Here is a 16,943-nt window from a genome sequence, read left to right as displayed (position 1 = left end):
TCCCTCAAAACTGTAAATACAAAAAAGTTGCACAAAATAGTTTCCAACCACAAGAAATTTATTTTGAGTGTCTTCATAGTTTTATGTTTGAGATACACTAATTTTAATATACTACAGGAAAAATGAAAATAAATATTATAATGCAAATTTGCAAAAAAAACAGCATGTGCATCAAAATAAATTATTTCCAACAGTGTAATTTGACTTCTAAGCATCCCACAAAGGATACAGAAAAGCATAAAGTCAAACATGACTTTTAAAAACACCAAAATAGGCTTTGAAGCTAAAAAACTAAATTTTCCGCGAAAATGACGTCACTTCCGGTTTCGGCCATGTAATGGCGGACGTGCGATAGTTCACGCTGACTTATATTCCAACGTAGGAAGTGTTATGAACAGCTGATCGGATCGGCAAAGCGTGTTTCTGGAATATTATGTTTTTGTTGCTGCAAGTCTGGAATATTATGTTTTTGTTGCTGGAAGCGCTTTTTATGCAATTTTTGCAAAGCTATATGTGGAAGGAAATCGTGACCTAGGGCAAGCTAATAGAATAAGATGTAAGTACAACTCGGTTTCATATGCAAAAACAATTATTGCGCTACCTTACGTGGTTCCAGTTCTACAGGGATTTAAAAATAGTTAGGCAAAACGGAGTGTGCCTGCTCCGACCGGTTGTAAAGGGTTAATGATATATTTTATGTAATAATTTATTAAATTAGGGTTAGAAACGATAGAAACGATAGAAGACAAATGGCACGATAGAAACTTTTCTATCGTCCACACGATATATATCGTCATATCGCCCAGCACTAGTGTAAGCTGTTGTGTTTTTTAGATTTATCACTGACTAGTTTTCTTTTTTTCTTTCATTTTTTCCTCAAATTTACTGACATATTTAGGCTGACACATAATAACTGTGGATCCTGTTGAAACATTTCAAATTGTTCCCTAACGAATGTTGTAATTCATGTTATTCCTGATAGATTTCAACATGCTCCTTCTGTGCACTGTGCTGTGTAATGCTCCTAATTTTATAATTGCCTACACAGTCTCCACAACTCTTTAGAAGAAAAGAAAGAAAAAAGGTTAAAAAAAAAACAAAACAATTTAAAAGGCCAAAAAGGCCATTGAAATACTGATTTGCACAGGACTTATCCTGGGATCTCTGTTTTTTGTGGAGTGTGGTGGGTAATTTGCTGTAGAATTTTTACTTTGTAAACTGCAGACATGGCAGAGTTGCAAAAGACAAATGACCTCTGCAATTATTACAACTTACCAGAGGTCCCCAGGTCATCCTAGTTCCATGATATTAGTGCTAATGATTATGACTTAAAAAAAGGGGGGGATGTAGAATGTATACCCATTTGTCTCACCAATGGACAAATACCTTCAACTATCAAAATGGTAAATTAATATGCATCTAACACCTTTAAGTGCTGATATGAACCATATGCAAATGTGTCTGCTGGGCATTGTAGTCCCCGATTTTATGAAGGGAAATTAGACTCTAGAAGGTTGCAGCATTGGGCCTAAAGCATAGCATAAAGCAAACTATTTTTTTATTAACTAAAGTATTATTTTAAAAACCACATGTAGTTTAATGTCATTGCTTTTTCCAAAGCATTTGAAAATAAGGATTATGAACAAGTTAACCACTTGGAAATGAGACCTGTGAATCATATTTGATCTCAGAATTGTTAGTGTGCTTATATGTGGAGAAAATGCAAATACTGAATCATTGATGACGTTTCAACCATTTCAAGATTGCAAATCCTTTAGTGAGTTAAACCTCTCCAGTAACACTTCATTTTGATGAGAGTCAGTTTTATAACACTGTCACTCCATGGAGTAAAAATCACAACTTCAGTAAAAAGACAAAGATGATGTCATGATAGATGCACTGGCGCGACATCCAATTTAACGAAAGCGTTTTACCTTCTGACAGATTCAATACATTTAAAGTTAAGCTATGCAGCCATTGTACATATCCAGATCTTAGTGCATGTGACAGAACAGAAACAACTTCCTCAACATTACAAATAACTAAGAAATGAATGCAGAGATGTATGTGCGTACTTAGATAATCATAGATGACAGAAAAGTGCATGAAAACGGGAAACAGCAATGTAAAGGAGGTGTAAATTTCTTGTTATAGTTGAAAGGCTGCCCAAAAAAGAAATAAAAATGAAACAAGTCTAAATGGAAGTCAAAAAGACATCTTGTGGAGGCTTTTCCTTTTTTAAAACTTCTGTGGTACATTCCTTTATCCCTGCACACCTGTCACCCATGAATATTGATGCAAGAGCATGCCGTTTCCAAATATCAAACAACCCTCTACTGCTCACTCATTTTGCAGCCTTATGTGACAGAACTCATATGCAAACACAAACAAGCGCACATGCGTGCACACACTCACAAGCACACCACAGGGTATGTGAACAACAAAGACTGCATTTGAAATGTAAAAAACACAGAAAACACTTGCATGCAAAAATGTCTCGACCCAGACAGAGCTGTATTGTTACAATATCGTCATAATATGCCACTTACTATATAAGGTCTGTTGACTAAAAATATACAATCAGAACAAGTTGAAACACCCTAGGAATTTAATAGTCCAGGCTTGTGTGTCAACAGTTTTTTCCTTTTTAGAGCTGGCAGTAACTTAGGAAGTATATTATAGTTTGTGCATACTGATAGGGCTTTGCTTTTAAACTTTCAAATGTTATGATCTGTATCAAGTGTGTATTATATAGAGACATAATTTATTTATACGTTAATTATCCACGTAATAGACACAATGGCATAATCGTTACAGCCTTTAAATGTGTCACACTGTATTTTTGATCAAAACATTCAAAGTCAAGTTTGAAGACCAGTAAGACAATAGACTCACATTTAATAGAAGAAGACATAAGGGTTGCAGGGATCACAGACACGTTCAATTAACGATTGTGCAGGAGCATTACTAAATAATGATGAATAAACACCAGAAACCAGACTGCCAACATTTTTTTCATGTTTATCTGAGTCATACTGATTCAGATAAAGAAAGTAAAGGGTCACACACTGGACACTAAATCAAAGCATGTTTAAAAAGGTTTCAATGAAAATATTACCCAATGGCCTTACAAGATGAATGCTAAAAAGAAAAAAGTTATAACATTGACCTGGCGGTTTTTTTTTTTTTTATTCTTTATAATTTTTCTTTTTTATATATGTAAAATGGCTAAAGTCAACAGTAGGCTAATGAGATAAATTAGGTGACGCAACTTTTATATTACAAGAAGTTTCTGTTCTTAGACCTACTGAGGGGTCGACTAAATAAAAGACAGGAGAAAGACCTGGTACGGACTTACTGCAGCATTTTGCCTCGAGATTACTTAGCATGATGTTGTTTTATGTCTATTTTCTCACAAGTCATTTTGATTTCCTTTGAGTTTGATGCAGGGCAGACTAAGACCATCTGTGAGCCGATTCCATGGTCTTTAGCATAAGACAGCATGCAACAACTCAACAACAAGCAAGTTTTATTTTGGCCTGTCATGAAGTTACACCAAGTTAACCAAAGCCAGAATGTTATCGGTCAACAGATGCACAGGATATCCAATATCTGACAATATGAAAATACATTTTCACTTTTTACACAGTAAAATTAATTCAGCGCACAACCTAGCTGTTTTAAAAGTAGGTGCAGGAAGATTCATAGACTGACATCAGCCACACGCATTTGAGGATCCGATTTTGATTCTATTATCAGCCAATTACAGGACGCCTGAATCAATATACCTGACACAAATCCTTTGAACTGGCTTGAGACATCTCTTATTAATATTCAGATATTGGTTTCACCCATTTCAACCAGACTTTCACTGATATAGTCAACTTAACACTAGACTTAATAATTAGGGATGTGCTCAACAAGTCAACTAGACATTTAAACGTTGCCAAACTCTGTTCCTTGAATATCTAGATCACAGGACTATGTTTGAATAGTAGTCCCTAATAATAGTCCCATTGCTACTCTTCTGGGGAGACTAACTTACACTGTTAAGGCCAAGACTGAAGACTCAGTTCATTTATAGGAAACATAAAATAATTAAAAAAAAAATTGGAAATCTAGGTTCCATGTGAGTGTAGCGTGGACATGAGCGATTGTCTCAATGTGTTTCTATTCAGTATTGATGCAGGGTGAATGTGAGTGTGTCTGTGTATGGGTGTATAAGTCCAATGGCTGTCTGTATGTGTGTGCGCCTGTGTTCTCTATGAAAATGCAAATATTAAAATACATAAATTATATATTAAAAATTATATATAAAAATTTTTGTCCAAACTCTAATGTAATGACTTTATTTTTAAGTCATTTTTAACCAAATATGACAAAAAAAAGTTTACATTTCATGCCACTGTAAAAACATCTCCTTTAGCTTTTAGAAATTGTAAGTCAAATTTAATCAATTTTCCAAGCCAAACATTAACTGAGAAATTAATCAATAAAAGACAATAGATTTTTTTCCTCCTCCCACTCAGTAACTACTCTTTTTCCAGTATCAGTTTTACCTGTGAAATTATCTCTATAATGAAACGCCTCTAGGATTTTCATTTTACAACCTTAAAAAGTGGGTGTTAGGGCAGACTTATTCTGAAGCAACAGACAGAAATCCTACCAGGCCATCTCAGTGGAGAGACCCGTTCTCTTTTCAGTGACCTTATTCCCTTCACTCAGTCACTTGCCCTTGCACAAAAGAGCAGAAGAGCCATACTGTTGCTGAGTCTGAGAATCATCAGGAGACAACTCGCTAGAGGGATGAAGAGGAGCAGCCGGCTGTGCTAAATCAGAACCAAATTTCAGCCCCGTTTTCCCAAACGTGTGTGTGTGTGTGTGTGCGTGTGTGTGTGTGTGTGCGTGCTAGCTAGCTTGCACAAAGAGCGGAGCGCGCCTTAAAAATGGAACACAGCTCCTCCTCACTCCATCCCTGCTTCAGCTGTTCGACGCTTCCACGAGGGAACAAACAAAGCAGCGGACAATGGTGTCAGAGGGAGCCCTGTTTAGATTCATCTTTCTCGGTTAATTACTTATCACCTCTAAATCTCAAACCCTGCTGCTGATGCTGATGACACGGTTTTCATCTTTCCTTGTGCCAAGTATCCAGCCTACCTAATCTGCTATAGTGTTGTGGCACCGACATGAGCCACACATCAGAGCGCACCATTGTGTGCTATATTTAAGGTCACAAGTGAATCCCGCCTACCTTCTCCACCCAGTGAACGACATGACCATACAACCGCTTACTAACTTACAGCATTTTACACTGAAGACCTGAGTATTGTATTACAGGCATATAATCAATGTCTATTCCTCTATTTTTATTGGTATTATTTATCCCTGTTTATACCCTGTGATGTGTACTCTGAAATTCCTCAATCGTCTTTTTCTACATTGTCTTTTAATGAAAGTTTTCATATCAGCTCACATATGTCGACATAAAAACTGATGCTAACTGATGCTAGTTTAACAAACATTTTTTTAAAAATCGTTAGGAGAAAAATCATAATATACTTGACAATTTAAATATATGCTCTTGTTAATTCAGTTATGATGAGACATAATGACCTAAATAAATCAAAATCCAACTTCCACTACCAATACATTGGAATTTCTCATATGGACGCTTTAACAGCTGAACAGATTTCACAATGATTACCATCACCATAATTTTAATAATACACCAAACTCTTATGTGAATGCATAGCTGCCTTCTCACCCAAATGCAAAATGCAAAGTGGGATAATCGAGAGAAGACAGTGTTGCATTTCCTCTGAGGTGCTGACTCACACTAACTGAGATGCATATCGTACAATCAGTTGATCAGTTTAAATCTAATTTCTTCTGTCTCCATCCACAGAAGTGATAAACTGAAACACTAGCACATAAACTGCCCCTTAAACAACAATAAATAAGTACACCAGGAGATAGATTTCTTTATTATGTTCAGCTAACTTCTTCATAACTATAATAACATAATATTTATAATCACAAGCTTTAAAACTCTTTAATAAGAGTTTAATAAGGAACATGTTATGACTAAAGCAGTGACTACAAACTGTGGACAGCTGATCAATTTTATGGTTGGTTTAATTTAAACGGTTCAACTGAGTAGTAAACCATCAATACAGGTTTACTGTAAACATCTCAGAGTGCAACAAAGATATCTGACGGCACCATATACCTCAATGGTGTGGAACACTTCTTTAAGGAGATTAGATACAACACACAGAACCATGTAACGTGTATTACAATCGAAATGTTTTAAATTACTTGACATCCTTGCATTTTTCCTTTTACGTGCCAACGTAGTACATGCAAATGATCAACCAAAAGTTCTTCTGAAAAGCTGATTTCCTCCAAAGATTAAGAGTCATTTTCTTTCACTGATACTTTCCTCTCTTACCAAATTCCATGGTAGACCTTGCACCTGAAATTCATATTACACATTAACATTTTTCATGTGAAAAAGTTACAAATAAACACTAAATAATAATACACTAAAAGCCTTTTTGCATGGATTACTGGTATACGATTCCACCATAACAACAATGTGCAAAATGCAGAATGCAGCAAAACCACTGGGCAAAACAGTGGATCACAGATAACAGTCTGTAGAGTAACATGGACATAGGACTGCCAGCTGGAAAAAGAGTTTCAAATTTCACAATTAAAGTTTCCAATGCCTTTGTTCCAGCACAACTGGATTACTTTCATGTGATCATCTTCAGCAAAAGAAGTAAAAAAATGTTACAAGTTGCTCAAAATTCAGCTGCACATTGTGAACTGTAATGCTGATAGAAAAATAATGAAAACTATATGTGTGGCAGCCACAATGTTCCTGTCAAGAAAGAGGTCAGTGCATGTTTTGTTTTTTTTGTTTGTTTTTTTAAGTTTAATGACAAATGTGTTCATGACAATATCGCAAAATGTACTGTTTGCCAAAATTAAAGTTATTTAAAGTTATTTTTAAGTATAGAGAATTGACAATGAATCTCCTAAACAGAGCATGTACATTAAAGTACTTAATGTTGGTTACATTTTTGTTAAACCAGCATTATATGTATATGTTTATTAAACAAGATCATTTATAGTAAGAGAGATTGTAGGTTTCACATGAATCTTGCATTGTATAAGGTTTACATACCCGGACATTAAGGTGACCTTCCAAATTTTCTTTCTATGAACTGCAATTTCAATTGTAAGGAAGAAGTCGTTTGTTATACTTGATGTTTAAGTACAAAAGTAATTACATTATATGTATATTTAAAGCAAAAACAGTAGAAAGATGGACTTTGTTACTTTGACGCCACCCATTTTGACTAAAGAAAACAATGAGCGATGAACATTTTTACCATGTCCATGTCGGCACTTTATAAAACTAGATGTGAGAAGACGGCGGCGCTTCCGAATGTCAAACCGCTTGTCAATCACAAGTTTTTAGCCAATGAACATACCCCAGATAATACTCCTTTCTGAAACACAGATTTATAACACTGACTTTTTAAAATTCAACAGGACCCAAAATGAGTGACTGAGACCATGAACTTGCTCACAGTGTTCAGGACAGAAAGCCAATTTCCAATAGACCTCTATCAATGTTTTGCAGACATGTGACCGCTTACCACGTGACCTTAACTTGTCAACCATTTTCGACGTGCAATAATCCTGAAAAATAGTGAGAAACCTACTAAACATTATGTAGATGAGATAAACTATGTCAGCTGTGAGTAAACAAACAAATGTATATATTCTCTCAAAGGAAGTAAAACACTTTCATGACAAGCTTCTAAATCGTTATGTGGAGAAACTTGATGAGGGAGTGCCGAAGATGGATGTTAACTTATACCCCCCGACTGAGTTTACTGATGTTGTGGAATGTAACCCTGGCATTATTCCTGACTTCACACCACAAGATTTATATCATTATGTTATTAACAATAACACACATTATATTGGATGAGATATGAAGGCCTACAAAAGTTTGAATGCTTATCAGTATTTTGTGGCAAGATGGGTAACAAACCCAAGTCACTGGACTTTGCCTGGAACTGTAATCACTGGATCAAGTGGGCCACAGTCACTGCTCAGGTATTTTCCTGATTCTTATTACATTTTGATATTGACACACTGACATGTTGGTAAATGGTTGAGGATATCTGTATTTTCATCACTAAGTGCTGCTGTAAGCTCCAGTTCGCTGCTATTCACGTCTGTTACTGAAATTTTTTTTGAAGTAGATCTAAAGTGGGGAGACTCGCACTTAGCAAATAAACTCTTGTTATGTGAGAATGTAATCAAACTGTTGATCAGAGGGAAAGTAGTTTAAAAATTTTAGGACCCTAGTTTCTAATGTTAGCTGGCATGACGTTAGCTTGTAACGTTATGTCCCTACTGCAACACACCTGAATAAAATTAGTACGTCAAAGCAGAACTCTATAGAACTTGACTGCATGCTGAGGTGGCAACCCCTTACCCTACCTACTCAAGTAAATTGAAATAAATGTAAGTAAATGTGTTGGGAAAAATGTACTTCTAAAAGTACTTGTATTGCACCAATGGTCATTCACTTATGAGCTGCTTTAACATGAATCAAACGGCTGAATTTTATTCAGATGTGTTGCAGTAGGGACACATGTAAAAGTTTCAGGACACCGGCCCTCGAGGAATGGAGTTTTAGACACGTGTCTTTGCTTCAGGGTTTAAAAAGCAATTTCCATCTTTTATACCATCTATGGTTTAACAGCACACAGGATGAATACCCAAGGCCAGGGTTGGCGTTAACGTAACTCTTCATACAAAGAAAGGGAAGAAAGTTGCTTTCTACAGCTGGAGTTTGACTAACATCGACAGACACCTATACAGTATGACGGAAGGGCATTTGAAATTGTATGTTTTTTTTCCTTTATAAGTCAAACCACCTTTAAAAAAATATTATAATTAGTTGTTTACTGTTCAGGCTGAGCTTGAACACAAAACCTGCTACCAAAATATAATTATTAAGAAACTGCATAAATTGTATTAAATTATATGTTAGACAGAGAGTTGTGTTGGTGAGATCAGTAACACAAAATATTTTTTTTCTGACACTACATGTTTTAATTTCACTGTAGTAATGCCACAATATTAGTTCCAAGGTGGAGTTTGTGCCTAATGACTTAACCAATGACTGTATCTGCACCAACTCTAAGTTTATTCCAGTACCAAAGCTCTTATAATCACCATTTCACAGAACTTGATACTGTTTAAATAAAAGTTAAACAGGTTAAACAGTACTGTTTAAATAAATAAATGTGTACTGTTAAAATAAATAAATTTAAAGTTTAAATAAGTTTAAATAAATATAAATAAAGAACATAATACAATGATTTATAAATTATTTAAACCCGATATTTAATAGATAACAGCTCAAAGACATCATATCAAATGTTCTAACTGAGAAACATTTTTGAAAATGCATCCTAATTTTGAATTTGAGGTCAGCAACACTTCAGAAAAGTTAGAAGAAGCGAATGTTTTTTGCTACTGTGTTACAGCACCTCTGTTAACCATATTCCCTTTGGAAAATGATATAGTTTTAAAAGTGAGTATTTCATTCTTGATTGATACAGGATTTCAGCAGATAAACAGTTTGTGCCATCATTGTCATATTTTTCATTTCATAAAAATCTAACTGTTTTTATTGTGAGCCAGATCTGAGGAGCGTACTATGAAACGAGATTAATGGATAGCAATGACAAACTTAAAGTCTGACTTTTGTGTGTCACAAAGGAGACTCTCGTTTAACCTTGCTATATCACCATGGTAACTTATGCTGAACAAATAACCGGCGCAGGTTATATCCAGAGTTTCAGTTTAATAATTGACTAGATGCACCACATTTTTACTGATTCTTTTATGTATAGCATGTTTTAAGTGCAATCCAGCTTGTTTGCAGGGCAAATACATTTTATATGTGGAAGTTCTTAAGCTGCATGTCTGTGGTCATCGTAGTCTACGGAGCTTGGGGAAAAAGCATCTAAAGAAGTCCAGATGCTTTTCTTTCCAAGCTTTTTAAGCTGTAACTTACTAAAATCACAAAAAAGCCAAGCTGTAAAGTTAGAGCAGCTCAAACTGTTTATCATATTGTCATTTGGAATGTGCATGTATTTGGTGATATGGAAAATGTATACATATTTTTATATTTGATTCTAACCTGCTGCCAAGCCACTTTTATATTGCTAGAATTGGAGCTACAAAACAAAGAACACACGGTAAGAATGCATATTGTATCAATAAAATTAATTTTACTTTAATCAGCTAATAGTCAGCATATTAATAATAATAATTATTAAACTTTAAATGAATCCAGTTTACAGTTTCAGATATCTAAAGTACAGCTTTTATGTTAGAAATAAACAAAGAGCGTACTGAATGTTATATTCCAAGGTTAATGATTTTCAGCAGCCTTAATGTAATTGTACTATTAACTGTAACAGTTTTGCATTCTATTGTTATGTTCACTGTGTTCTTTATCGTTTACAGATTTAGACTTTTTAGATTCACCATTTTATCATCATCAACTGATCACATCTGATTGGAGTAGGCGACACTCATAGGGATCATTTGTGTGCGGAAGAGCATGAAATGCCCCTTTTTAATGTGAACGTGCGGAGATCCTGAAGCAGAAAGCGTGGCTTAACAGAGAAGAGCGATAACCATTGTTGCGATACTGGTTATCTCTGCCTGGAGTCTTAGTTTTTGTCAAGCCAGTTAATGCAAAAAAGAAAAAAAAAAGAAAAAACATACACCTCTGGGCTGCTGGCAGTCTGCTGTGGCACGCCTGGTTTTTTTTTCTTCCCTTTAACTACAGGTCCAGGCTAATGAAGGATTCCGTTTCCATGATTTCCAAAAAAGGATTAGCAATTTTAACTGGTTAGAGAGCAGGCCAGTTTCCACTTTACTTAAGTCCATCCCAACTGAGCCCAAAGATGGCGACAGGGGTCCTGGATCTTGTTTATGTATACATTTTCCTGCATGTTACAGTTGAAACTTGCATTTGTACGTTGAGCAAAAATCCTGTGGTTGTCGGAGATGTTCCTGAGCACATGCACTAGTTTCCGTTTTTAATGCTGCGCTGCCCAAGGGCCAGTAGATCACAAGCATTCAATACTGGTTTTCCGTATTAGACCCTGTGTACAGAAATTTCTCAGAATTTTCTGATAATATGTAAAATAGATTTTTTTTTTTAAATGCCCCCCCCCCCCCAAAATCTATAGTTTTCCCTGTTCCAACATTTTATTAAATGTCTTATTTGCATCAAATTTATTACAAATAAGAATGTACAGTTTCAGTATTTGATCATCTGCCTTTGGTTTATTTTCACACAAACACATATTAAATAATTTACAAATCATTGCAATCTCTCTTTTATTTACATGTTATAAAGACAAAAGTTTTAACTGATACCGTCACAGAGATATTATTTCAAGAAACTGTCAATTTCTGGAGCTTTATTTGGCAGGGAACTCTGAGACCTCTTAGTCTTGTTACACTGAGCTGTGTTTGTGTCATTTGTCAAACAGATTAAAAACAATAGGTTGGAACGCAATCCAATGTAAAATCACTACTAAACAGTTGATTTATAGTTGAACTGACACCACTCTGAATGTGAACAAAAAAATGAACATTAAAATCTTCAGAATACAGAATGTGTGGCACAGTATTACATTAAACTGTGTAGGTGTGCCTAATAAAGTGGAGAGGGAATAGAAAGGTCACAGATTATCAGTACGTATCTGGATTTATTATTAAATAATACAATGGTTCAGGTTTTTCTGATCACTGAAGTAGATGAACACACTTTTATTTGGTTTAGATGGAGAAAAAGCTCTTGTAGAATATGTTCAAACACTGAGCATGCAGTTCTCTACAACAGGTGGCTCTTTTAGAGCTTTCCTTGTGAGAACTGTCTGCCTGTTGCCTCAACTAACATTTTTTTAAGTTAATATTTTTTTTTTCTATGACAAAGCAATATCTGTTTAAAGACTGTCAATTTTTGGTCACAAATAAATAAATCTAAAAATAACCATAAGCAAGGTAATGGTGTGATCTAACAGGAAGGAAAGATGTTCAATACTACTATTCAACTTTCAGTTATTCTGACCTCGGTGCCAACTGATGTCAGCAGCTGTAAAAATTCCCATGGAGTCAACATCCGGCATCGGTATGAGAATAATAGCACAGAAGATTCTTAACTATTTATATAAATTTATGTAATTAAGTTGAGCTATGTGTACTACAGTGTACACAAATGTACACTGCTTGAACTGTCAGCTGTCTCAACAACTGAGAAAAGGGGAAAAGAGAAAAGAAAAGTTTTTTTTATTCCCTCTGCTTTCTCAATGATGGAGTTAAAGAAACGCGGCAGTTCTGCAAGTCAAAATTAAAAAGCCTGTCTACTTGTCCACGATAGGTGTACAAGTAGGCAGACAGGCGCATTCAGGCCAGAGTTTTCAAATAGCCTACATGTATTTTTCCTCCCACAGTCAAAAGACATGCATCCTTTATCTTTTGGCTGTAGCACACCAAAATAAGGCCAACATGCAAATACTGGGTCACCATGCCTCCTGGTGACCAAAGAGAGTCATACTGCAAACCACCAAAGAAAATCCTGAGAATTGAAAAAGCAACTTTTCAGCTCTCACAAACTGACTGAATTAAACTAAATGCATTCCTAGCAACAGATAGGAGCAGTTATTTATGTCAAATACAAAGGACTACTTCCAGCCTTACACCATACTAACTGGTAAGGGAAAACATCCTGTACATATGCTGGACTTGCATTTATAGAAGTCTTTTCTAGTCTTACTGACCACTCAAAGCACTCTACACCACAAGCCACATTCACAACCTTGGTCTTCCAGACTGGACAGTAAAGTCAGAACAGATTGGGTAAAAACAATTTAAGAGTTTCCACTTATCCTACACATAAACATTCTTTGTAACACTATTAATCTCCAAGTCATTGTAATAGGGATTATCTTTTAGTACCCTTTGTCTGTGCACCTGGCCAGGTGAAAATGTAGGGATTTAGGGACAACACTTTCACTTAATGACTCAGTGTGCTTGCATGACTCATTATGTCCCCGAATACACACCTGGCTGTTATAGCTACAAATGTTTCATAAGGGGCTATGAGGCTAACAAACTAGCTTTTATCAAAGCCCTTTGAGGTTTTGGCTGTAATGAATGCTAGCAGACGCATAGGCTAGCGCACAGCTAGCATGAATGTTGCAAGCCACTGGATTGCCACAAGTTGGGAGGGCTAGCTAGGAGGAAAAAAAATAAGTTCCCGGCGAGTAAAAAGCCGACTTGGGGCGAAAAGCACAAAACACACACCGGACACACCGACAGAGAAAAGGATACACTGTGTCCCATTTCATGTTAGCCCCCGTAGCTACCGCGCTAGCTTTCTCCGCTAGCTCTGTAATGTCACTGCATCGCTGTTGTAAATACATTATAACAGCCCTCTCCTTACACGTGTGGAGAGCCTCTAAAACTCCTTCTCGGGGACATCTCTCCACCGAAAAAACCTCCCCAGCGGGCTGCTCACCTGCTCCGGACACCGGACACACGCTCTCACCGGCGAGACATCCCCCCGGTTAGCCCGAAAAACACTGGCGCTTTTTATTTCCAAGGACACAAAATCGCCATGACAGTTTAGAAAAATGCATAAAAAATTAGCAGGCAGAGGAGGGAGGGGAGAGAGAGAGAGGGAGAGAGAGATGAGGAGGGGAGAGGAGGGGAGGGGAAGGGAAGGGAAGAGAGGAGGAGAGGAGGGAGGAGAGAAGGGAAGAGGGAGGAGGAGGGAGGGAGAATAGAGGAACTCCACGCAATATCTATTTAATCCACATAAAGCTACCAGCTCCGCGGAGTTCATTCAGTCTGGATGCTGGAGTTCTGCACTGCCAGTCTAGACACAGCCACGCGCACGCGCACGCACGTTCACAAAGACAAGCCGCATCCTAAGTCAAAGGGCGCTTCTTACCTAAAATGGCCACTGCAGCAGCCAAAACACAAACAGCATTTTATTTGGTGGAAGTTTAGCAGCAGCGGCGGCGGTGTGGCTGCTGCAGCCAGCCTAACCTTACCACTTTGATCCAGTAGCAGCTCAGCGTTTCACATTTTTCCATTGGCTGCAGCCTAGCGCAGCTGGCTCCATGCATATTTCCATTGGCCCCGCAGCTGTCAAGCAAGCAAAAACGAGCCACTCTCTCCCGGGTTTGTCTGAGAGCTATCGCGGCAGCCCCAGGCAACACCATTGTGTATTGTGTGTATTTTCCTCCCTTCCTGCTGATTCGCATAGATGTGAGCCTCATGCCCACTGCCTCTTGCTTTTTTTAGGTGGTGGTGGTGTTGTGTTGTTGTCCTTACCGCAGATTTGCCGGGAAATCCTTCTCGTACCGGGAGAAGCTTCCCACCGCACCGACCGGCTGCCTCCTGCTGCTGTCATTGAAGGAATGAAAAAAACAAGAGGGGAGCGTTCAGTTTTCAACCCCCCCGATGCAACAAAACGAAGGGGTTTACATTTCTCCTCTGCTGGCTGCATCCACCAATCATGTCGCTTTTTACTCCTCCATCATTACCGGGTTTGAAGGGCGGAAGAAAAGAAATAAGACATTCCACGTCTTTTGCAGATCGGGTTGCGTTTCCCGGATGTTGAGCTTCGTTGCTGGACTTAAATTGCTTTTTGTGAGATGCAGGATGTATCAGATGTTAACTTTTGCCTTTTTAGGGATCTGTTTCGCTAGAAGGCTGATCCGAGTGTGTCTTTTGAGAAGACTGGAACCTCTCTTTGTTTCCAGCTTCACCTGGAGTGCGCTGACTTTTAGCATCACCAGCCCGTTACCTTCTTCCATTATTCTCCAGCTAAACACGCTTTTTATGATACACAATAAACTTTTATTCAGAGCCTATTCATTCTCTTGTAGCTGTGAAAACGCTAATTTTGTATGTGTGTGTCAGGAACTTCTGACTTCAAAGAGACAACACAAATTTATAGTCACATGTTGACATTTGGGACTTAAAGTTTGACTTTGTTCAAAATACTATGACCCCATCTTAAACTCTTTTTTTCTTTAACTTTCAACCATACTACGCAATCTTCGTAATTGATTATCACTGACCATTTATTTAAACATCTTTACTCATCTTAGGTGGCTTAAAAGCAAAAAAAAAAAGATTCCCTGTGCTGATTCTGTTATAGTTACTGTGTGTAAGTATGTTTGAGTCCATTATTGTTACAGGTGCACTATAGCATCTACATTTATATTAGTATTTCAAGCAGAGGTGTTGGGGAATGAACTATTTGTACATATTAACAGTTTACCTCAAACACATTTTAAACTTACTTTTAAACAAACAATAAAACAATTATCTAGACAAATGTGTTTATGTTTTTTCCTTCCTTTTAATAATGAAACCGTATGTATCAAACCTAATTTTGAACATTTAAAATCACATATGGTATCAAAGTTACATTTACACATATCAACATATTTCTTGTCAAATTACTGCCATCTATAGTTGTGCTATAATCCTGAACTTTCCTCTGAACTCTGTTGTTCAAACTTGACTTATTAAAATTAATTTAAAAATAATTGCTTTACCATTTATTTTTAGGTGCACACATAATCGATTAATAGTTTATATTCAAGAGCACCCGTTATTTTATCTTTTCTTTTTATCTTTTTTTGATGAAATGGAGCTGGAGATGGGTGGGGTGGATGGTGGGTGTATAAATTACACACATTCACAGTTGGGCAGTAGAAGATTTGAGTATTGGTTAAATGTAAGTGCATACATTCTGCATTGAAACACTCTGGATTTTTCCTTCATTATACCACACCACTGTGTCTCCATGTCTATATATGACAAAACAATGGTTCAGTAATGCTGTAATCATACACTGAATACTTTGCAGTGCAGTCAGACATTCTGTAAGACATTCCTTTGAATTATAATTTATATAAATGTGCTTTTTAAAACTTCAAACTTAATGTCAGTCAAGGTTGCTATGAATGAACATGCAGATGTATTGAGTTCAAAACCTTTAACTTCACTGACGAGATTGTAACATTGCGTGTGAGGAGACAAGTCTAAAAACTTGAATTTGATGATGAAGACATGGGTGAAAGCTTCTGAAACACCCTGAGCCGGGAGCTTACTTTGCCAAAAGTTAAATATAGTTTGGTTAAAAAGTCAAATATTCTTACTTTTATTAACAAACACTAATTCACCATTGTTCTCGATGATATTTTCAGTGAGAAACCAGACCTGTGTTATTCTGCCTTTGCGAGACAAATCTGCTTGAGTTGAAATGACAAGTTCTTGAACGCAATTAATGTTTTTTTAACTACAGTGTAGCAGACAGCCTATAATGATAATGATAATGCTTCATGAGCATCACAGAATTTCTGAGTGCTGAGATTTAAAATTTTCAAACGCTTTTTTTCTTCTTTAAATGTGAAGGTGCTGAGATGCAAAATCATCTTGTCTGCAGCACCTTTGACATGCCAAAAACAAAGTGCTGTTTTGTCTGAGTTAAATGCCTGATGTTACTGAGATAACAGCTTAAAGTATTTTGTCTGTTACATACTTTACAACCTCTGTACAGTAAGTGAGGTTAACACTGTTGCAGGTACACTCCTTGGAGACACTCCTGGAAGAAAAATCTCACAGTGGTGAGCAGTGTTTACATCATTAAAATGAATGGAGACATTTTTCTGCATCACTGGTATCTGCTACTAAATTAGACATCATCACATCATCCACAAAGCAGCTTTTAATATAATTTCGCCTCATAAAATGAATTGTTTGCTACAGCCAAGCAAGCTCACATGTACTGTCTGTTGCAT

General features: G+C 36.8%; 1 protein-coding gene across 4 annotated transcripts in view; it reads right to left on the bottom strand.

The window, feature by feature from the left end:
• Positions 1 to 15,407, bottom strand: part of chd6 (chromodomain helicase DNA binding protein 6) — a 102,045-nt gene extending 86,638 nt beyond the window's left edge. For 2 of the 4 annotated variants that reach the window (XM_063473695.1, XM_063473698.1), the window contains exon 1: positions 13,640 to 13,778. The gene's annotated coding sequence lies outside the window, so the exon portion shown is untranslated. Of the gene's footprint in view, positions 1 to 13,639; positions 13,779 to 14,074; positions 14,173 to 14,460 lie in introns of those variants that run through there. The other 2 variants (XM_063473696.1, XM_063473697.1) reach the window with 2 other exon arrangements.
• Positions 15,408 to 16,943: the final 1,536 nt, after the last annotated feature.

The sequence above is a fragment of the Pelmatolapia mariae genome, linkage group LG5 (assembly GCF_036321145.2).
Source record: "Pelmatolapia mariae isolate MD_Pm_ZW linkage group LG5, Pm_UMD_F_2, whole genome shotgun sequence".
NCBI lineage: Eukaryota > Metazoa > Chordata > Actinopteri > Cichliformes > Cichlidae > Pelmatolapia > Pelmatolapia mariae.
This window is presented reverse-complemented; position numbering and strand designations above follow the sequence as displayed.